This window comes from Melopsittacus undulatus, chromosome 4 (assembly GCF_012275295.1).
Source record: "Melopsittacus undulatus isolate bMelUnd1 chromosome 4, bMelUnd1.mat.Z, whole genome shotgun sequence".
Taxonomy (NCBI): domain Eukaryota; kingdom Metazoa; phylum Chordata; class Aves; order Psittaciformes; family Psittaculidae; genus Melopsittacus; species Melopsittacus undulatus.
This window is the reverse complement of record NC_047530.1, coordinates 78868310-78886158: the sequence shown is the minus strand read 5'-3', so window position 1 is coordinate 78886158 and position 17849 is coordinate 78868310.

Below are 17849 nucleotides of genomic sequence, written 5' to 3'. Positions count from 1 at the left end.
AAACCTGAGGGTCAGCTCGTTCAGAAATGATGCATGATTCCAGTCACTTGTTTGCTGAAATAAATTAGATTTACGTAATGAAAGCTGTCAGGTGCTGTATCAATCTTCTGCACTCGTCAAAGTACTTCCTTATTTACAATTCTTGCTTCTTGATGCGCAACTCGGCCACTTAAAAATACTTACATTATTTCACTTAGAGGACAACTGAAAACTTCTTTCAGACAAAACTATTGAATTTTGTAGGCTTGATGATATAAAAAATCATTATTGATGAAGTTTCATTTGGAGGTAAAGGATATTCTGTGTGTGAAATCTTGGATAAAATAGTAATCATGTGGGTTTAATTGCATACTCTGTATCAGCAAGTAAGGCTGTCCATCTGTGTACATGTATTATCCTCTCTATCTGGAAGAGGAAGGGCGAATGAAAGGACATCCCTGGGTCTGCACAATCCTGAAATCTAGGTCTTCCAAGAGAGATTTTGTTAGGAAATAGGAAATTCCGTATCCTGACTCTAAAAAGAAACTCCATAGTTTCTGCAAGGATGACTCTTGTAGGTCAGTGTGAGCTCCCCTGATCTATTTCTGCTAAGAGTGGAGAATGCCAGGTCAGATGGTATTTTAGAGTAAGGGTCCCCACAGGGGCTCATCTGGAGATTTGTTCACTTTGTGCTCTTTTGGGGGTTCTGGAAGGCAAGGCACTTTTGTCTCTGCTATCCGTGAGTGCTAGATTTTCTCAAAGTAGCTTTCTGATGCTATTATTTCTAGAATAACAGCAGCACTGCCAACCACAAGTATAAGCTTCTCCTCCCTTGCCTGTTAGTCAGCCTTCAAGGCATCATGACATTGGCTCAAACCATGAGAATCTGAAGCTGCTGTACTTAGGAAGTTCTTTTTGTCTTCTTGCTTTTGAGTCTTTGGGATACACCCAAGTCACACTGGTAAGCTATCCTTCAATAAGGGTCACATGCTGACCCAGAATTACATCAGCTGAGGCCGAACCAAAACATGAAGATATGTCAGGTGCAATAAGAGCCTGAGAGTTTGCAACACTGTAGCAGACAGATTGCAATCAAAACTGGCTTGTTCTTCCTTTTCTGAGTCAGCACCTAGTTGGAGTAACTTTTGTTCAACCTCAAGAGTGTTTATTCTGCAGCAAAAGAAAAAATATATTCATCTGTTTTCTGTTGCTTGATTAATTATTTCCCCAGAAGAGATGATTTCTAATTTAAAAAGAAAAGTATTTGGAATATTTGGGTGTTGCTTTTATTTACAATTAAGGAACCTCTGCAGACCTTTAACAATGTAAATGGCCCTTACACACATTAAGATTAAAATTAAGCTACAGCAATGTAATAAGAAGAATTTCCACTGAATTTTCTGTTCATTTAGGTTTTCTGATCACAGCTAAAGAGATGCCTATGTTTGGCAAACAGGCCAGCTATTTTGGTCACTGTTAGCCTCAAATCTGAGTTTTATATTTTTATATTCATAACTTTAAAATTCCAATAGTTTTCCTATGAGTTAATTTTGTTTGTGTGAAGTTAAAAGACATTACAAAGTTGAATGTTATCTTGTAACTGTTGAAAGAGAGTTTGTCAGCAGCACGTGTAGGATATCACCACGTTAGGATTCTCCGTGACTGGAAGTGGTGGTGATCTGTTCTAGCAAGAGTCAGGTATGAATATCTTTTCTGAAGGCCCTTCCAATTATATATTAAGCCAGATTCATTGATTATATTATCCAAGGGTTACTTTTTCCCTCAGAATGTCCCCTGGGAGAAAGTGTGCACACAGTGAATTAATCTGTTAAGCCTTTAATATACAAACATATACATATATCCGTACACACACATACACAAAGAGATATGCAGACATGCATAGGTATTTACAGTCATCTTTGTTTTGGGGAAAATAAAGTCAGACAAGTGCAACATAAACATGGCAAGATGGCAAGGCAGGACATTCTCCTTCTGAAGGGAATTAATTTTGTAGGCCTACGTCAACAATTCAGAATATTCTTGCCATAGTGCAGATGAATAAGTGTTGTCATTATGATGAAGTTCTAAAGTTTCTAAGCAATGAAGCTGTTAATCACAGTCTTTACTCTAAAGATTAAGAAAATAATTTATACATCTTGCTAGCAAACCAGGGAGCACCATAGGATTAAAATAAATTATCTTGAACTTTATCCATCATTCTACTGGATGTCAAGGGAGGATGTGTTTGATTGATACATTCATGACAGTCTGTGTTTCAGAGAGTGTGTTGCTGTATTTTGAATTGTTGGCAGTTCCTGAGGGTCACACCTTCATACTCAATGTGCTGCATTCTTACAATCTATTTGAAGGGTGCCAAAGAGAGACCTCTCTGAGCTGATCCTAGAGGAGGATCACATAGGGTGTGTTTATATTTAGTGCACTGGAGGCATTCTCTGCTGTGGGTTTTCTGTGCTGTACTTGAATGGTGCAGTCTAGAGTGTCTGCACTACTGGCATGCAGGAAGCAGTTTCACAACTAATGGAGACCAAGGTTAAGTTGCACACCAAGTACCATGCACCATGCAGAGTGATACTTACAATGTGGATGCAAGGTACCCCCCAAAAGGAAAGTGCATCTACTCCCCCACCAGTTTTCTTTCTGCATGTGAGATTTTGTTAGTATGAGGAATGTCACAGTGGTGAATTGATGAATTCAGGGTGAACTACAGTCCAGCTTATAGGTAGCTACTGAAGTATTTCTGGGTCTTTGACTTTGCGTGTCTTTTCAAGATTTTACTAAATGCATGTCAGGATCAAAGCTGAGGGTCTGACAGTCACATAATAATCATAGAATCATAGAGTACTTTGGGATGGAAGGGACCTTAAAGATCACCCAGTTCCCACCCCTTGCCAAGGGCAGGGACACCTTCCACTACACTAGGTTGCTCAAAGGCGCATCCAGCCTGGCCTTGAACACTGCCAGGAATGGAGCTCTGGGCAACCTGTTCCAGTGCCTCACCACCCTCACAGTAATGAACTCCTTCCTTATGTCTGATCTAAATCTACTCTCTTCCAGATTCAAGGTAGTAAGAACTAGACTGGTTCAAATGTCTGTTTTTAGTGGATAGGACTTGGTGAGACATTCTGTTATGGGACACATGTAAGTATTTTATCACATAACAGAAATTGTTGTTCTCAAATGAGCACATCTTGTAAGTATTACCTCAGTTCTCTAATCTGCTGCGGAATTTGTGTTGATGGTAGCATAGCACTGGATTACCCACCTCCCTTTTGTTTTGGTATTACAGTGGTCTCCCATGCAAGTTTCAGCCCCTACCTAATCAAAGTTCAAATGTAGAGACCTTCAAATTGCAGTGGTAATTTCCTAATGCTCCCACCTTACTAAAATAGAAATTATATATAACCTTAATTTTTCCTTCAAAAATCCTCAGTTACCTGTTTGAGCTCTAACTCTGCCATGAACTTCTATTTGTATTTGTGGTGATTAATTGAAACACTGAGTCTTGCTTATAATTCACGTAATTAGGCTTCTCTTGTGCTGTGACTTTACCTAATAGTGATGCAGCTTCTCCATGTACCAAATGAATAAAAGCATAAGCTCCAGTGGCTGCAGAAAATGTTCTGTGGTCAAATATTTTTTTTTGAATGCTTGTTTCTCTCTTCTGAGATTATATGGTATAACAAAGACTTAAAAACCCCTTTCCTTATATCTTAGATAACCACAAGAAAGAACAGGCACAGATATTTGAATGGAATAGCAAATAAAAAGACCAGTGCTAGGTAGCACCCAGTTCTAGATATTGATTTAACCCCAGTTTAAGTCCAGCATTTGACTACAGAAATCCTGCTGCCAGTTTCTGCTTGAAACAGATTGTCTACAAACTTCCTCATATTCAGAACATGTGAGGACGCAAAACAGCTGGAACTTGTGTGGTTTACTGAGTAGACAAGTCCCATGTGCTGGAGCCAGGGTGTATCCTGGATTTAATCTGGGCTCAAGATTCTGACTCATTATGTGACCCTGAGCAAATCATTTGACCTTCTTGAGCTTCTGCCAGCTCAAATGGAAAATTAAGTAAAAAGCAAAGACTGCAGTGGAAATTTGGTTCTGTAACTGAACTGGATAATAAATGAAATGAAATGAGTAAACATCCAGGTGTTTCCCTGTACTTACATTATTGATACCAAGGGGAGCTGTAGCAGGATTAGGTTTACCAAACAGAAAAAGTTTGGCATTTTTTTCTGGCTGGGCATAGTCTTTCATTATATGTAGCTTCTCACTGGAAACAATATATTACAAATGTGTTAAAATAAAACAGTTCAATCTGCTGTGATTACTAAGGTGATATCCAGAAGGAACATTTGAGTCACAATAATTTTTTATGGTTATATATTTCTCTTTTGTCCTTGGCTTTGGCATAGCATTTGATAACACCCACTTCCACTTGTCCTGCCTTGAGCAGAATTGCCCTACAAGTTCATAAACTGGTATGAAAGACTCTACACGATGGGTAAAAAGGGTTCACACTGTGAGAATTGCAGGGTCTTATTCCTAATTCTGCCACTATTTCACACTGGGCCTCTGTTTTTATCTTACATATCTATAAAATGTTTGCAATGAGACATTTTCTAATATATTGAAATCAGTGGTATTTGGAAATTCTAAGCTCAAATACCGGATTATTTTTTTATTTCTTTTTTTTTTCTTTTTTCTGTTTTGAAAAAAATATACTTCCTTGTAACTATGATGAAAGCAATGGCTGTGGTACAATGTTCAGACTGGCTTTTTAGTGCCTTCATGAGGGGAGATCAGAGAACAACATGGTGTAAATAAAAAGAGAAGGCAATAAAGTACATGGTACCCTGAGCAGATAGAAAGAAAAATGTTATGTTATATTCCTTCTCCACCCACATTCCCAAAGCTCCTTTAAAAACTGACATTCTGGAAAAAAATGTTACAGTTCTGATTACAGTTCTGATTACATCACAGGCCACTTGATTAAGCTTGCTATGATGTCACCACATCAAAGTTATTTCAAGTCTTATTACTCACATTGCTTTTATAACTTTTCCTCACGTATGACTTGCATTAAAAACTGTAAGCACCAACTGTAAGTTTGTTTGACCTTCCTCTAAGAATTCAAGAATGACTGACTTAGTTCTAGTTGTGTTTTACTGCATTTTTTTAGTTTTATTACCATGCTATAGAAAACATGTTCATATTACTGAAATCCATCTGAGAGAGATCTTATTACCTGAAAAAAATTGGGTTTTTTTTGATCTTCATACATCAAAGGCAATCCTTTTCAAGTCTACAACTGGTTTAGGGCCAGCCACGTGAATGCCACTTTTATACTTGTTTTCTAAGAATGGCTATGTCAGAAACCCCCTTCCTTCTCAATGCCCTTTAGTTTACATGGTCTTTGTTTTTCTCTTAAAAAATGTATAACTAGATAGTAATTATGTTTTTTTTCCCACTAGTGCAAAGTCCAGCCATCAATGCCTTAAAGCATTAACTGGGAGTAAGGAAATTTTATTTTCATTGTTATGAAGTCTGGGACATTTTCCCTATGTAACATTAAAGAATTGTTTTCTCATGTATTTTTTTCCAGTTAGTATGTAAGCCTGAAATTACTTTGAGTTTTTTGGCTCTAAACACCTATTTTCTCTGGTGGACTTCCGCTTGATGAAAACTACCCACAGTACAGACAGATAAAGTTTGAACCTTGAACTAAATTCTATCCTACATAAACCCCTGTCTTTGAAATAGAAGTAAAATATTCATGTGAACTTCTGAGAGGAGTGTTTGGAAACAGGACTGAGATCTGAATTTCATGGGCTGATCCTGTCTTACCAATTTGAATTGTCCTATAGTTACACTGAAGTTATTTTGATTAGGATAGTAAAGGAAACTGTTTCTGAATCAGTCTGATTCATCATGCCCAGACTTCTCATGACTAATTAAACAAAACACCATTTATTGTGTGTGCTGGTTACTGTGGTAACCAAAACCACTGAACATCAATGAAACTGATTAGAAATTGTGATTCTTTATATTCAGAAACGTACCTTTTGTGTGGAGACTTTCGTGTTAGTTTGGATTCATGAGTTAGCTTTGGGAAAGCAATCTCAAATACATAGGGACATAGGTGCACGCTAGTAATTTGTATGTGCAAATTAGCATTTTCAGAAGAAGCAAACAAAGACAAATCATTTGTTTAAGATGTGGATCTGGGAAGTCTGAGTTCTTTCCTAGATTCAAACACAAACAACTTGTTTGGCCTTGGACTTTGTCACATAAAGAATTTTTTTAAAGGCCTGTACTTTTGTGTGCTTCTGTTTTCAGGCACAAAAGGGACCTTAAGCCTATGGGGTTTTATTTTTTCAGATATTTTGCATATCTGTAATGTTGGCTGTCATATGTGAGAAACTTCAGTTGCTTCTTACTCTAAAAATCATGTCTTCAAGCAAGGCAATGCAGCATACTTTGTTTTCATGTAATAGCCCACTGGGCGGAACATTTTTTCACTTCCGTTTTCTGGACCATTGATGAGATTTTCTTAATATAAGAAGGAAGTTTTGTTTTCTTCTACCAATATGTTCCAATTGCTGGGTTTGTTTAGTGCTGTCTTTTTCAAACAAGTAACATACAAACTAATCAGACCATTTTAATTTATAAATGAAGATTATACATAATTAATGTCATTTAACACGAAGATTATAGCAGGGTGAATCAAACTTTAAAAATTAATGTAGCTTGGCCTGAATCAATTGTGTAGGAAAGAGAAGCAGCTTGGATTTTGCCTCATATAACAGTGTTCAGTGATTTTTACTATTTCTGGTAAGTGCACCTGCCTAGGCCTTGGAAGAGAATGCTAAATGCATGCAGAAGTTGTCTTTGCAGCTATTCTTTTACCTGTGAAAGGTTATTTCCTTGTTTGCTATCATGTCTGGAGTGGGATTCCATTATTTTTCCTTCTGTTTTCATGGATGCTTTAGAGACAGACATTAGTTCCTAATTCCTTAGCCCTCTTAAAGCCCTTGTAGACAAGTTCAGATCTTAAATATGAGAGTAGTCTGGCTAGACTGTGATGGAGAAACGCTGAATACTGCAAAAGTCTGAAATATTAATGTGGTGGGTTCAGTATGAGGTATCTGAGATATTTTTTTTCTCCCACAAGGAGAACCAAAATGAGCCAGTATGAAGACTACATTTACAAATTCACTATAGAATTTGTCATTGCCTTGAGAAGGTCACTGGTAGGGCACTGTAGGTAGGATTAAAGATACAGACTTGGCTTGATGATTTATTTTTAGTTTGAAACTAATATCACTTTTCTGTTAGAGTGCTCAGTTGCAGTCCATGACAGATGAGAAGAATCCACAGCCATTCGAACTGCTTATAATATTTCAGCATTTACCATGGAAACTCTGTAGTTCATTGTGTGTTATTTTAGAGAGAAGCGATTAAAACAAAGAAATAACATAAATCAAATGCTCTTTTGCTCTTTCTCTCTTCTCTCTCTTTCCCCTCTTCTCTCTCTCTCTCTTCCCTTCTTTTTTTCTTTGGAAGGGCTCCAGGAGATACATTAGGAAATCTAATGCCAAATGCCAACAAAGACTGATCTACTATCAGATAAGACTTTAAAATATTTTTTGTTAGAACATAAAAAGGGCATACAAACAAAAGACTTTTTTTTTTTTTGTATTTTACTGGCCTACAGATAAAATGCTGAACACCCGGTCATCTCAATCAGACCTCATTTTGAAAGGATTCTCTTGACTTTAATAGTTGTGTGTAACAGCTTTTTATCCAAAGGTTCATTTAAAATAAAGCTCAGGAGTTTGACACCCAGACATATTTGTTCCAATCAATTTATAATAGAATTGTTTAGCACTCCGTAACTGCAGATGCCCATGAACTTTAAAAGGTGCTGAAGGATTGTTAAACAGACACTGAGTCGCAAAGAAGTGATTTAATTTTGAGAAACTTATCCAAAGTATGCAGAGGAGCTGACTCTTGAGTCCATTCAGCACCATAACTTTGGAAGTTACTGCTTCATTATGCCTGTACACCATGGGAGTATTAACTTCAGCAAAACTTTTGCAAGAGTAAACTTGTATTTGCCAACATTCCTTTGCTATTGATAGTTATGAATGAATAAAAGCATTAACAAGTTACAGACTATTCTTTATCATTGTCTTTAAGATTAATCTCTCCCAGAAGATGATGAAAGCTGGAAGGACTGCCAGATAACTGTCTGGCACTTGTCTGATTGACCAAGAATGATAAATTCCTATATTCCTTTAATAAATATGAACTACAATGTGGCGAATGAGATACTGCATGACAATGCTAAAATGCAGAAAGTGTTCAGGGAGGTGGGTTCAAGTCTCAGTCATGGAACTGGCACTTTTATGCCTTCTTGGATATGCAGCTATGTCATATCTTACACAGTGGAAGTGTGTATGTCATATCTTACACAGTGGTAGGAAAAGGTTATTTAGGAAAATCAGTTAATTAATTTTTGTATGCTAACTGCAATAATCATACAGGAATAAAAGTGGAATGATATCTTCAGTCCTAAAGTTGCTGTTTCTTTTGTAAAACCACTTAGCTGACTGGCTGAGATTGTAAGACTTAATTAGTATCTTAGGTATGGATGAAAACCTGAGACACTGTATGATTCTTCAGAACAAGGGATGGTTGAATAGTCAAGTCAAAGTGGGAATCATGAAATCCACTGAAAGCAGAGGGATTTAATAGTGTCTAACTTCTGCTAATGCCAGTAATAGTTTCTCTGTAGGTCAACTATTCTCTCTGTGTCTTTCTCCAATATAGAGTACTGATGACTGAGCTTAGGCCACAATATTCATTTGCTGGTGTTGGTGGTAATAGGCTCAGCTGAATGCAACGATGGGTATAAGATACTGCTGCCAAAGATACAGGGGAGAGATTTATCTTGTAAAACAAATTCTGCACTTTTCATACAAAAATCTTCCTCTGCCAAAGGATTATATAAACACCAAAGCTAATCAGTACTGGGAAACAAGTGGTCTTTAGTAGACAGCAATTAAGGAATTAGGGGGGGATTCTAAAAGGGAAAGTCCTTTGCAGTAAAAGAGGTGCCATGGAAGTGACAAAGTGATTATGTGGCTTCTTCGGTGTGGAAAGGAACTACTAGTCAAACTGGCTCCAAGACTCAGCAGGTGGGTTCCCCACCTGAATGGTTCCTGGAACGTCCTGGCTACATCTCAGAACAAAAGGAAGGTAAACAGTTTTGGATGGGCTAACAGACAGAACCTGAGATATGAGATAAAATCTTGAAAGAAAGAAACAAGATGTAAGTACAATTTTAAGGAGTAAGAAATTTCGGGCTAGGATAGAAAAAAACAGAATTGTCAAAAAGAATTGTAAATAAAAGCAGATGAGTGTAATTTCACTGTTCAATGGCCTGTCATTTTTGTCTTGAAAGAAACCACTTCTCAAGTTGCTATGGACCAACAGATGAGTACAATAATAATTCATTAGCACAAACACAAATTCTTGTTATTAATGATAACCTATTTTTTCATTAGTCTGTTGTTCCAAAGTCTTGTGCTTTGGGGCCAGTTACAGGATGCAAGTCCATTAGTGACAGAAGGGAGACATTTCATCAGAATGGTACAGAAAGCAGGTGTACGATGGACTTTGGAACTAAGTCCTTCTTGTTATAAATAATCTCATCTAATTTATTTTGCCTTTTTCTGGTCACTTTAATTTTGTTCACTTTTTTTCATGTTAATTTTTCATGTTAATTTTCATGTTCATTTTTTTCATGTTTTTTTTTTCATGTTAATTCATGTCTAGCTAAGACAAAGAATGATATTGGCCTGAATATACGACCTGTTTGCTGTTGGATGTTGGAATGAGAGATAAACAAGAACCCTACTCTGCCATAAACTATAATGAATTATATTGGGGTTTATGCTCTGCTTTTGCCTGACTCATTTGATTGCCTATATATCTGCTTCTCTATTTCACACCTCTGTATTCTTCAATCAGTTTTTGTTTCTCCCCCTTTTTGCCACTCTCATTATGGTCATGATTTCTGCATGGTGGAGAGCTGTTGAACTAGTTTCACTCCCCAGTTTACTTCTCAGTTGCCCAGTTGTAGTGCTTTTCAGTCACTGGTGACCTGGATCCCATTTATACCTTTGACCTGAGCTCAATGTCTTTTTCTGTAATGGGCTCTGATTAGCTGCTGACAGGGGCAGGGAGGAGAAACTACAAATCCTTCTATTGTGAAATAGAGTCTGACCTTCTATTCACCGAAGTCAGTGATTCCCAGGGAATCAGGACTGGGTCCAAAGTCTTGGAAGAAGCTTAAGCTCTTTACATTTTCCTGTGTAGCAACAGAAATGGCATTCTTGGCTGTCTAAATTATAGCTTTCACAAGGCCAACACTGCTGTTTATTCTCTCTTGCCATACTATCTTAGTTATGAATTCGTCATGTTTGAGACCCTAAAATACAGAGTCAAACAATGCCACTTACAATGATCCAGAGTCCTCATTACCTTACTTCTTTGGCTATGGGCAGATAGTCTTGCATACATCATTTTAACAGTATTTACCCAAAGAGATGAAAACTGCCGGAATTGAGCTTTCTCTCTGTTATACAAAGTGTGCTTTTTAATAGGCATGGGTCAAAAGAAAATTGACTTTTTAGAGGGAAACAGCCTGCTCCTCAAAAACTATTAGGGATTCTGTCATCTGGTATATCACTGCCCTGTTGACCTTATTTACAGATTTCATGAAAAATACAGCATCATAACATTGATGTATAGACCCTTTAGCATTCAATTTCTTTAAAGGATGCCTCCTTATGAAATAAGGATGCTGGTCATGAATCCATGCATGCAGAGGCAATACTAATGAGACTAAGCACTGTGGAATATATTGCACACAAAGGCTTTTTAAAAATGTAGTCATACACTTTGGAAATAAAGCAATTTGGCATCTCACCATGGCTACAAATGAGGTAGTGTTATGGGAGTGGGAGTCAGGTAATAAAAGTGACAGTTGTGGAGTGTTATTGACAGCCTTTCTGTAATTGCAGACTGAGTCTACATTTAGGCACATTGTCCAAGCTCTAGTCTTCTTTAGGAGTAAAACACAACCATAGGTTGGTAACATTTCATTTGGTCTATTGGAATAATACTTTATCATAAGCGATTAAACCATCTTTCATCATCCTTTTTGTTACTATTATTATTATCATTATTATTTTCATTATTATGCTCACAACCATGATTCAAATACTCTAAGGGCCATCCAAAGCAAGATACACACAAGGCAGATGTTATACAAGTTGAAGGAACAATTTGAGTGCAAGTAAAAAGCTGGAGTTTCTGAGAGGGAAAGTATGAAGCTTTCCATTAGAAGCATGAGTCTGCACAGTGGAAAGTGAAAGGAATTGTGCAAGGGAGACAAAGGAAGGGCATTTTAACAGCTATGGATGAGGACCAAAGCTGAGGGGTAGAAAAAGTGAGAGCCTGGAGGAAATAATCATCAAGAATAACAAAAAATCAGTAGAAAGAGAGGCAGTTCTTTCTGGCTGCCCAGACATCCCTAGTTTGGATGGTTTGGATCTGCTCTTTATCTGGCTGTTCTCTGGACTCTGTCACATGGGGCAAAGTGAGGGGAAGTGCTGCCTGCTCAGTGACTGGTGTAGTTCTGGGCTGGGATTGCTGGCCAAGGCCTGGCACCAGTGCGGCCCAGTGTGTGGTACTGAAGGATTGTGCTGTCTGACGAGACTCGGCAACAGCAGAAAGTGACCCCTCTCTCTCTGATGATGGCTGCCTGCAGCAATCCAAATTATGGGTAAAGATAAGAACATTTCCAGAGCTCAGGCACTTACAGTGGAATGTTTATACCAAAGCCTGAACACAGATTATCAGAAATGTTCTTTAGTATAAGTACAGAGATTGTACTGGATTACTGGATGGGGGGTACAAATCACCCACTAGGACTTATTAAGGAGTTGTTGAGCGAAGAGGAACTTGACGATATGAAGTACAGGGAAGAGAAGAACGAGAGTATGGCTGAGCACTGACAGTAGGCATGGGACTGAGCCTTCACAGATCACCAGTCAAAATTTAGAGTGAAGAGATCAGGATTCCTTAAAGATTCAGAGTGAACTGTAAGGAAGATTAAAGAGAGGAAAACACTAAGCTTAGAAATGCAAGAAATAACGTGTTATTTTGTCTAGAACTGTAAATGGCAACTGCTCTTGAGAACCTGTTGGAGAGAAGAGACTTACTTGAAACAAACAGGCTTGGGATTCCTGGGCCTACTGCTGATAACAGATGGTAAACTGAGAACCTGTAGTCCAAAAGACCAACTAAATAACAGGCGTCTACTGATGCTTAAGTAAATTTGAATGGACACTGGGGAAGCCAAGGGTGTGTCCAGTTAAGGGGTCTCTGGCAGTCTTGTGAATTCTTCCATTTGTTTTCAGTGTCTCCATCTTCTCTCTTACTTAAACAAATCTAGCAGGAGAGCCGGGAAAGGCTGGAAGTGTTTATTCTGCTGATCTTCCCTGTAATTTCAGTGAATTCTGTGCTTGTCTGTAATGCTTTAATACTATTTGTCATCTTTAGGTCACAATACAATGGCAATCTTTGTAAAATGATAGTATTTATGAATGTGACTCTGTGGTCACCTTTACCATGTGGGTATGTCACTAACAAAATACTACAGGGATTGTCTAATTATCTTTCAGAGTATTCCTGTTTTCTCTTGAGTTGAAATGTAGTTTTTTACTTCAAGTGGTATCGGTCTGTAAAAGCTATGCTGGACCTTGCGGAGAAAACAATTTATAAGTGACAGAACTCATCATAATTCAGCATTCAAATGTACACAGGATCACATATACAAATACATTCCAAATGGCTTTCTAATAAAATAAATTATGACTGTGTTTCTGTGATACAAAATTGTCATTGCTTGTGAGGAAAAGATTATCAGGAATAGAGTTCTTCAGACTAAAAGAAGTGCATTCATTCAGCTTTCATAACCTTGACCAACAGTGCATTTTGTGTCTGGTATATAGAGATTTATAGCACGTGTTGCACATATTTTTAGCCTGCATTTTTTGTATGATCAATAGATCAGAATTGAATGATATTAGTAGCTTTGAGTCAGCAATTCAATTTAATAGATAACTTATGAAATTATGCACAACCTCATAGGCCTTTAAAACAATGTTAAAAATCAATTTTGTGTTTGGCAAACAGTGTATCTCTGTCAATATGAAGTGATGCTCTGAGGTCATATAGCAGCAAATTCTGCTCTCAGGTGGTCACATAATGAAAAAATAACACCATTAAAATCAGTGGGGTGACTAATTTTACAACAGTGCATAATGGGACAGGATGTGACTTTTATGAGACGAGCCTCTTCCCATCAGAGTTGAACAGTTAGGTGGCACATGTAGACTGCTGACATGAATGGAGTTTAGATTTTCACTGATGGATAGAGGCCTACCATTTTTGTGGACAAAAATGTCAAAGGAGCACATATGTATGTCAACACATACACATACACATTCATTATATATGCTGATATATTAAGTTCTTAAATAACTAACATTCTGCTAACAAATGATAAAACTATGTTGTGTACAATATTGCTTACTGAAAATTTGACACCTGACTCTCATTTGTCTCCTCCAAATTGTACATGACAATGCAAATCCTTAAACATCAGGTACTCTGTGCAGCATAAATATGTTGTTTCAAATAAAAGAAACAAATGCTGGGGCAAATCTCCATCTTCTATAAGCACTGTGCTGACACGTAATAGCATTTTTTAAGGAGGCAAAATTAACTCTTTTTCCAGTCATGAAAGTTCACTTCGCCCCTTAATAATGTATGTGCTTTTCCAGATATGTCAATAGAGTCAACTCATATAGGTGATCACGTGTGTGCCTTAGTTAAAATGAGTGTTATGTTTTCGGAAATAAGTGACCTTTGGATGTGACTGCCAGCCATACTCAACTTGTGGGATCAGAAAAGAAAGCAGAGGATCCAGGAGACTGCAGAACCTGCCACAAAATTTCATCCTGAATGCCTGGTTGTTTTCCACGTGATTTTTTTTTCAGTGAAGTCCTACATATGATGAAAGTTTGTGACTTGAAAATTCCAGCTCTTTATTTTCATCTGGAGGAGTTTTAATGATTAGCAGATCAAAACTTCAAGGCTGTAACAGGCTAATGTCCTGTTTTTTAAACATAATTTAGTTACACTTATGGCTTTTCATAATTATAGCACATATGAAGTGATATTTATGGGAGCTAATCTGTCTTAATCACTAGGAATAAAAGGCACTTTTGTTGAGAGGATTGAGTAGGACTTCAAAACAGTTGATTTCGCCTTCAATTGTATAAAGAGGAAACCCAAGTAAGTTTCATGTTTCTGGTTTAGTTTTCTCCAAGACTGAAAACTAAATCATTACTGCTGCTCTCAGAACATGTTTATAGGTCATTGTGTTGTGTCAGCAAGGGCCTGCTACCACTTAAGGGAAGGTGAGCCTGGTGAAGAGGGTGACCCACGTGAAGTCAGTGCCCTCTATGATCTCAGCACAGTCCTGTGGGGTTTCAACATGGTGTCAGAGCCAGAAGCTCGTAATAGGGTCTATCAACAGCCCCAGACAAGGCAAGCAATAAACCAGGTCCAGGGTCGATCCAGGGAGCCCAGCCAGAGGTGAGAGGTGACAGTGAAAAGACTAGCAACAAGGCTACAATAGGGGTTCAAAGTTCAACCATGAGATGAGACCAAAGACAGGGCTTACAGGTGATCTATCACATACTTTCGAAGCAGGTGTGCAGCCAACAAGCTGCCTATCATGGATGTCCAAGATGCAGCTAGGAGGCAGACCTGGAAGCAAGCATATTTGCAAAACAGCTCCGATACGGGCTGAAAGCCCCTTGTCCCAGAGGTAGGGGAGTTGGTCCCAAGTGAGGCGGGTCAGGGGCATTAAGACCTATTAGTGCCTGCAGATCTCTGGCATTTTAGAAAAGATAGTGCTTTCATTGGAGAGCTTTGTCTAGGAAACAAAAATAAAGGGAGTTAACAAAAGGAATCATGCACCTCAGTTTCTCAATGTGCCTCAATAGGGCAAGTTATTTCTGTCTTTGCAGAGGCAAAATTAAGTAATCATTTAACATATATTTTGAATCTTTTTCATAGAGGAAATCACAATGTAACAGGGGAGCTGAGAGAATAACTCGGTAGCCTATTTAAAATGTTTCAAGTGTTTTAAAGTTTTGTACCTCTAATATATGATCACTACCAAAGCTCTGAAAACAGATGACAGAATTTGACGCTGCTCTACACTAATTTTTAATATTATATATTAACCTGTATATTATTGGGGTATTGAATGCATTAACCTAGTGTGTTTGTCTAAAAGGCTGGGAGGATGAAGAAGCAGGAAAAAAGACATTATTGCTGAGAAGTGCCTTATCTGGAGCCCACAGTTGAGAGCTATCAAGGGACAATAGTTAAGCCATTGGTTTTGACAACTTTGTCTTTATCTTCAGCTGAGTTTACAGTACTGGTTTTATCTAGGAAGGACAAACCCTGAGAACACAGAAGAATAACCTCCTTGTGACTCTGAGTGTTTAAATGGGATTCTGCCTCAAAAGAGGGGTTAGTGTTTTGTTGGGGGAGACAGGCTGGCATGTGCAATGTTTGGAAAAGTAAGGCTTGCCCATCCTAATGGGTAATGGAGTGAGCCTTTGACAAAGATAAACCACAGATGTCTCCAGCTTTTCAAATCTCATATTTTCTAAATGACTGCTTTGATTCTACAGTTAAATAATGAATGTTTTTACTTTAGTGAGCTGTTTTGTGGATACATCTTCCTGTCTGCATGTAATTGACTCTAAAGTGGGACTAAACAGGCTGTTAACAATGCTCCTAACGCATATATCTCTGATTCCTGTTAAGCTGAGTAATATTATCTATTCAAAAGATCAGTCTTGTATTTACTGTAGTTTAGTAAATCAGGGCTGGGTAAAGACACATTGTGGCTATGAATGAGGAGCTTTACCACAAATGGGGAGATTACAACAGTTTTGTGCCTCCTAGATCCACCTCTAAGTAAATCCTTCCATATAAACTTATTTCTATTCTTGGTGGTCATACTCCAAATTTAATTGTATAATGAATCCTTCAATATATGCTTTCTGTGTTTTATATTGCAAACATTAGAAATGAGAAGAAATTCACTGCAGCTTTTTGTACCAAACACTCTGTTACCACACATACAACCTACTATGTGACAAATTTTGTAAAGCTGCAAAATTAAATGAAACAAATACAACTGTTTACTTGGTAATTATTTACTATATAATTTTCATACCAGTCTATGGTATTGTCTTGCAATTAAGTGATCAATGATGACCATGAGTGCCAGGAGCACCCACGTTATACCTGCTATACCTGTCTGCAAACAATCTGCCATCAAACGAAATAAACTGCACAGGAAATACTGAAGGTACCTATCCACACCACTGGTAGATAATTCAGAAAGGTAAGGCTCCTATTTCATTTATCAGGGCCTGTATGCTGAGAAGCCCATATGATGTATGGCATAGATAGATCAGCTCAAAAGAGAAACAAATTGTAGCTCTGAATCATGCTGTTTATATTCCCAGAGAATTTGGCTTTGTAACTCATTAGGAGAAGGAGTCCTTGTTTCCAAAATTATTCCCTGAGAAATAAACAATTGGTGAGTTTCTTTGCCCCACAGCAGTGGAATACAGGAGTTAGGGGCCTCTTGTACAGGCTTCACATGCCTTGTAGCAAATTCTCCTCTTCCTGGCTCTAGTACATGGGAAGCACTGATATTCCTGCTCTCCTATCAAGGAGAGATGGATGAGGGTGGCAGAAGCTACTGCAGCTTTGTATTTGTGCAGCCATTGCACAGTAGAGGGTAAAAGCAGAATTTCTCATTCAGTGTCCTGCTGGTTGTTGGATTCAGCCTTCATCCATTTATTACCGATTTCAGCAGTTCTTACTGTGGAAATGTGGCAGGTATGGTGATATGGATTTTTGCCCAAGATTTCCCCTGAATTAAAACTCAGGAAAAGATTCATCTGCAATCTCCTAGAAGGAAGGACAAGGACAGTAATGTGCCAGCCAAGTGAATCATAGCACGAGAGGTTATACTCAGAGTGTAGCTATTAAACTTTCACTGGAGTAGGACCAGGAGCCTTTTTAAGAAGTCTGACACTTTGTAGCATGGGGAGGCCAATGATATATTTCTCCTGGCTAAAAACTGACTGAATATTTGGAATAAAGGGAATGGTAGCCTAGAAGGAGAATTTCCATGGCTTTCAAACGGTACATCAATGAGTTACTTGCAGTTTCTTCTCGTTGTTTGCTTAGCTGGTATTTTCAAATGTCTCTCTTTGTTGATTTCTGGCATTGAAATATGAGTAGGGGCATGACAATAGAAAGTGAAAAGGCACATTCCCCAGTTTTGGGGTACATTATTCCACGAATTTCTTTTGTCGTTGCACATGACCAATTGACCTTTGAAACTGTGTTAGAAATAACTCTGCATCTTGATGGATGACACTGACCTTAATAACAATAACAAAAAGAGAGTAAAAAATGCGGTCCCTTTTCTCTGTAATCACCATGGACTGCTGGCTGTCAGGCTCCGACTTTCCTTATTGTTCCTCTCATTTACAAGCCAGACAGCATTACAATGTTTTTTACTTTTTGGCTAGTACAAGAGCTAACATGAGGATGGGCAGTGTGAGTGCAGCAGCCAGAACTGCATGGTATTAACAGAG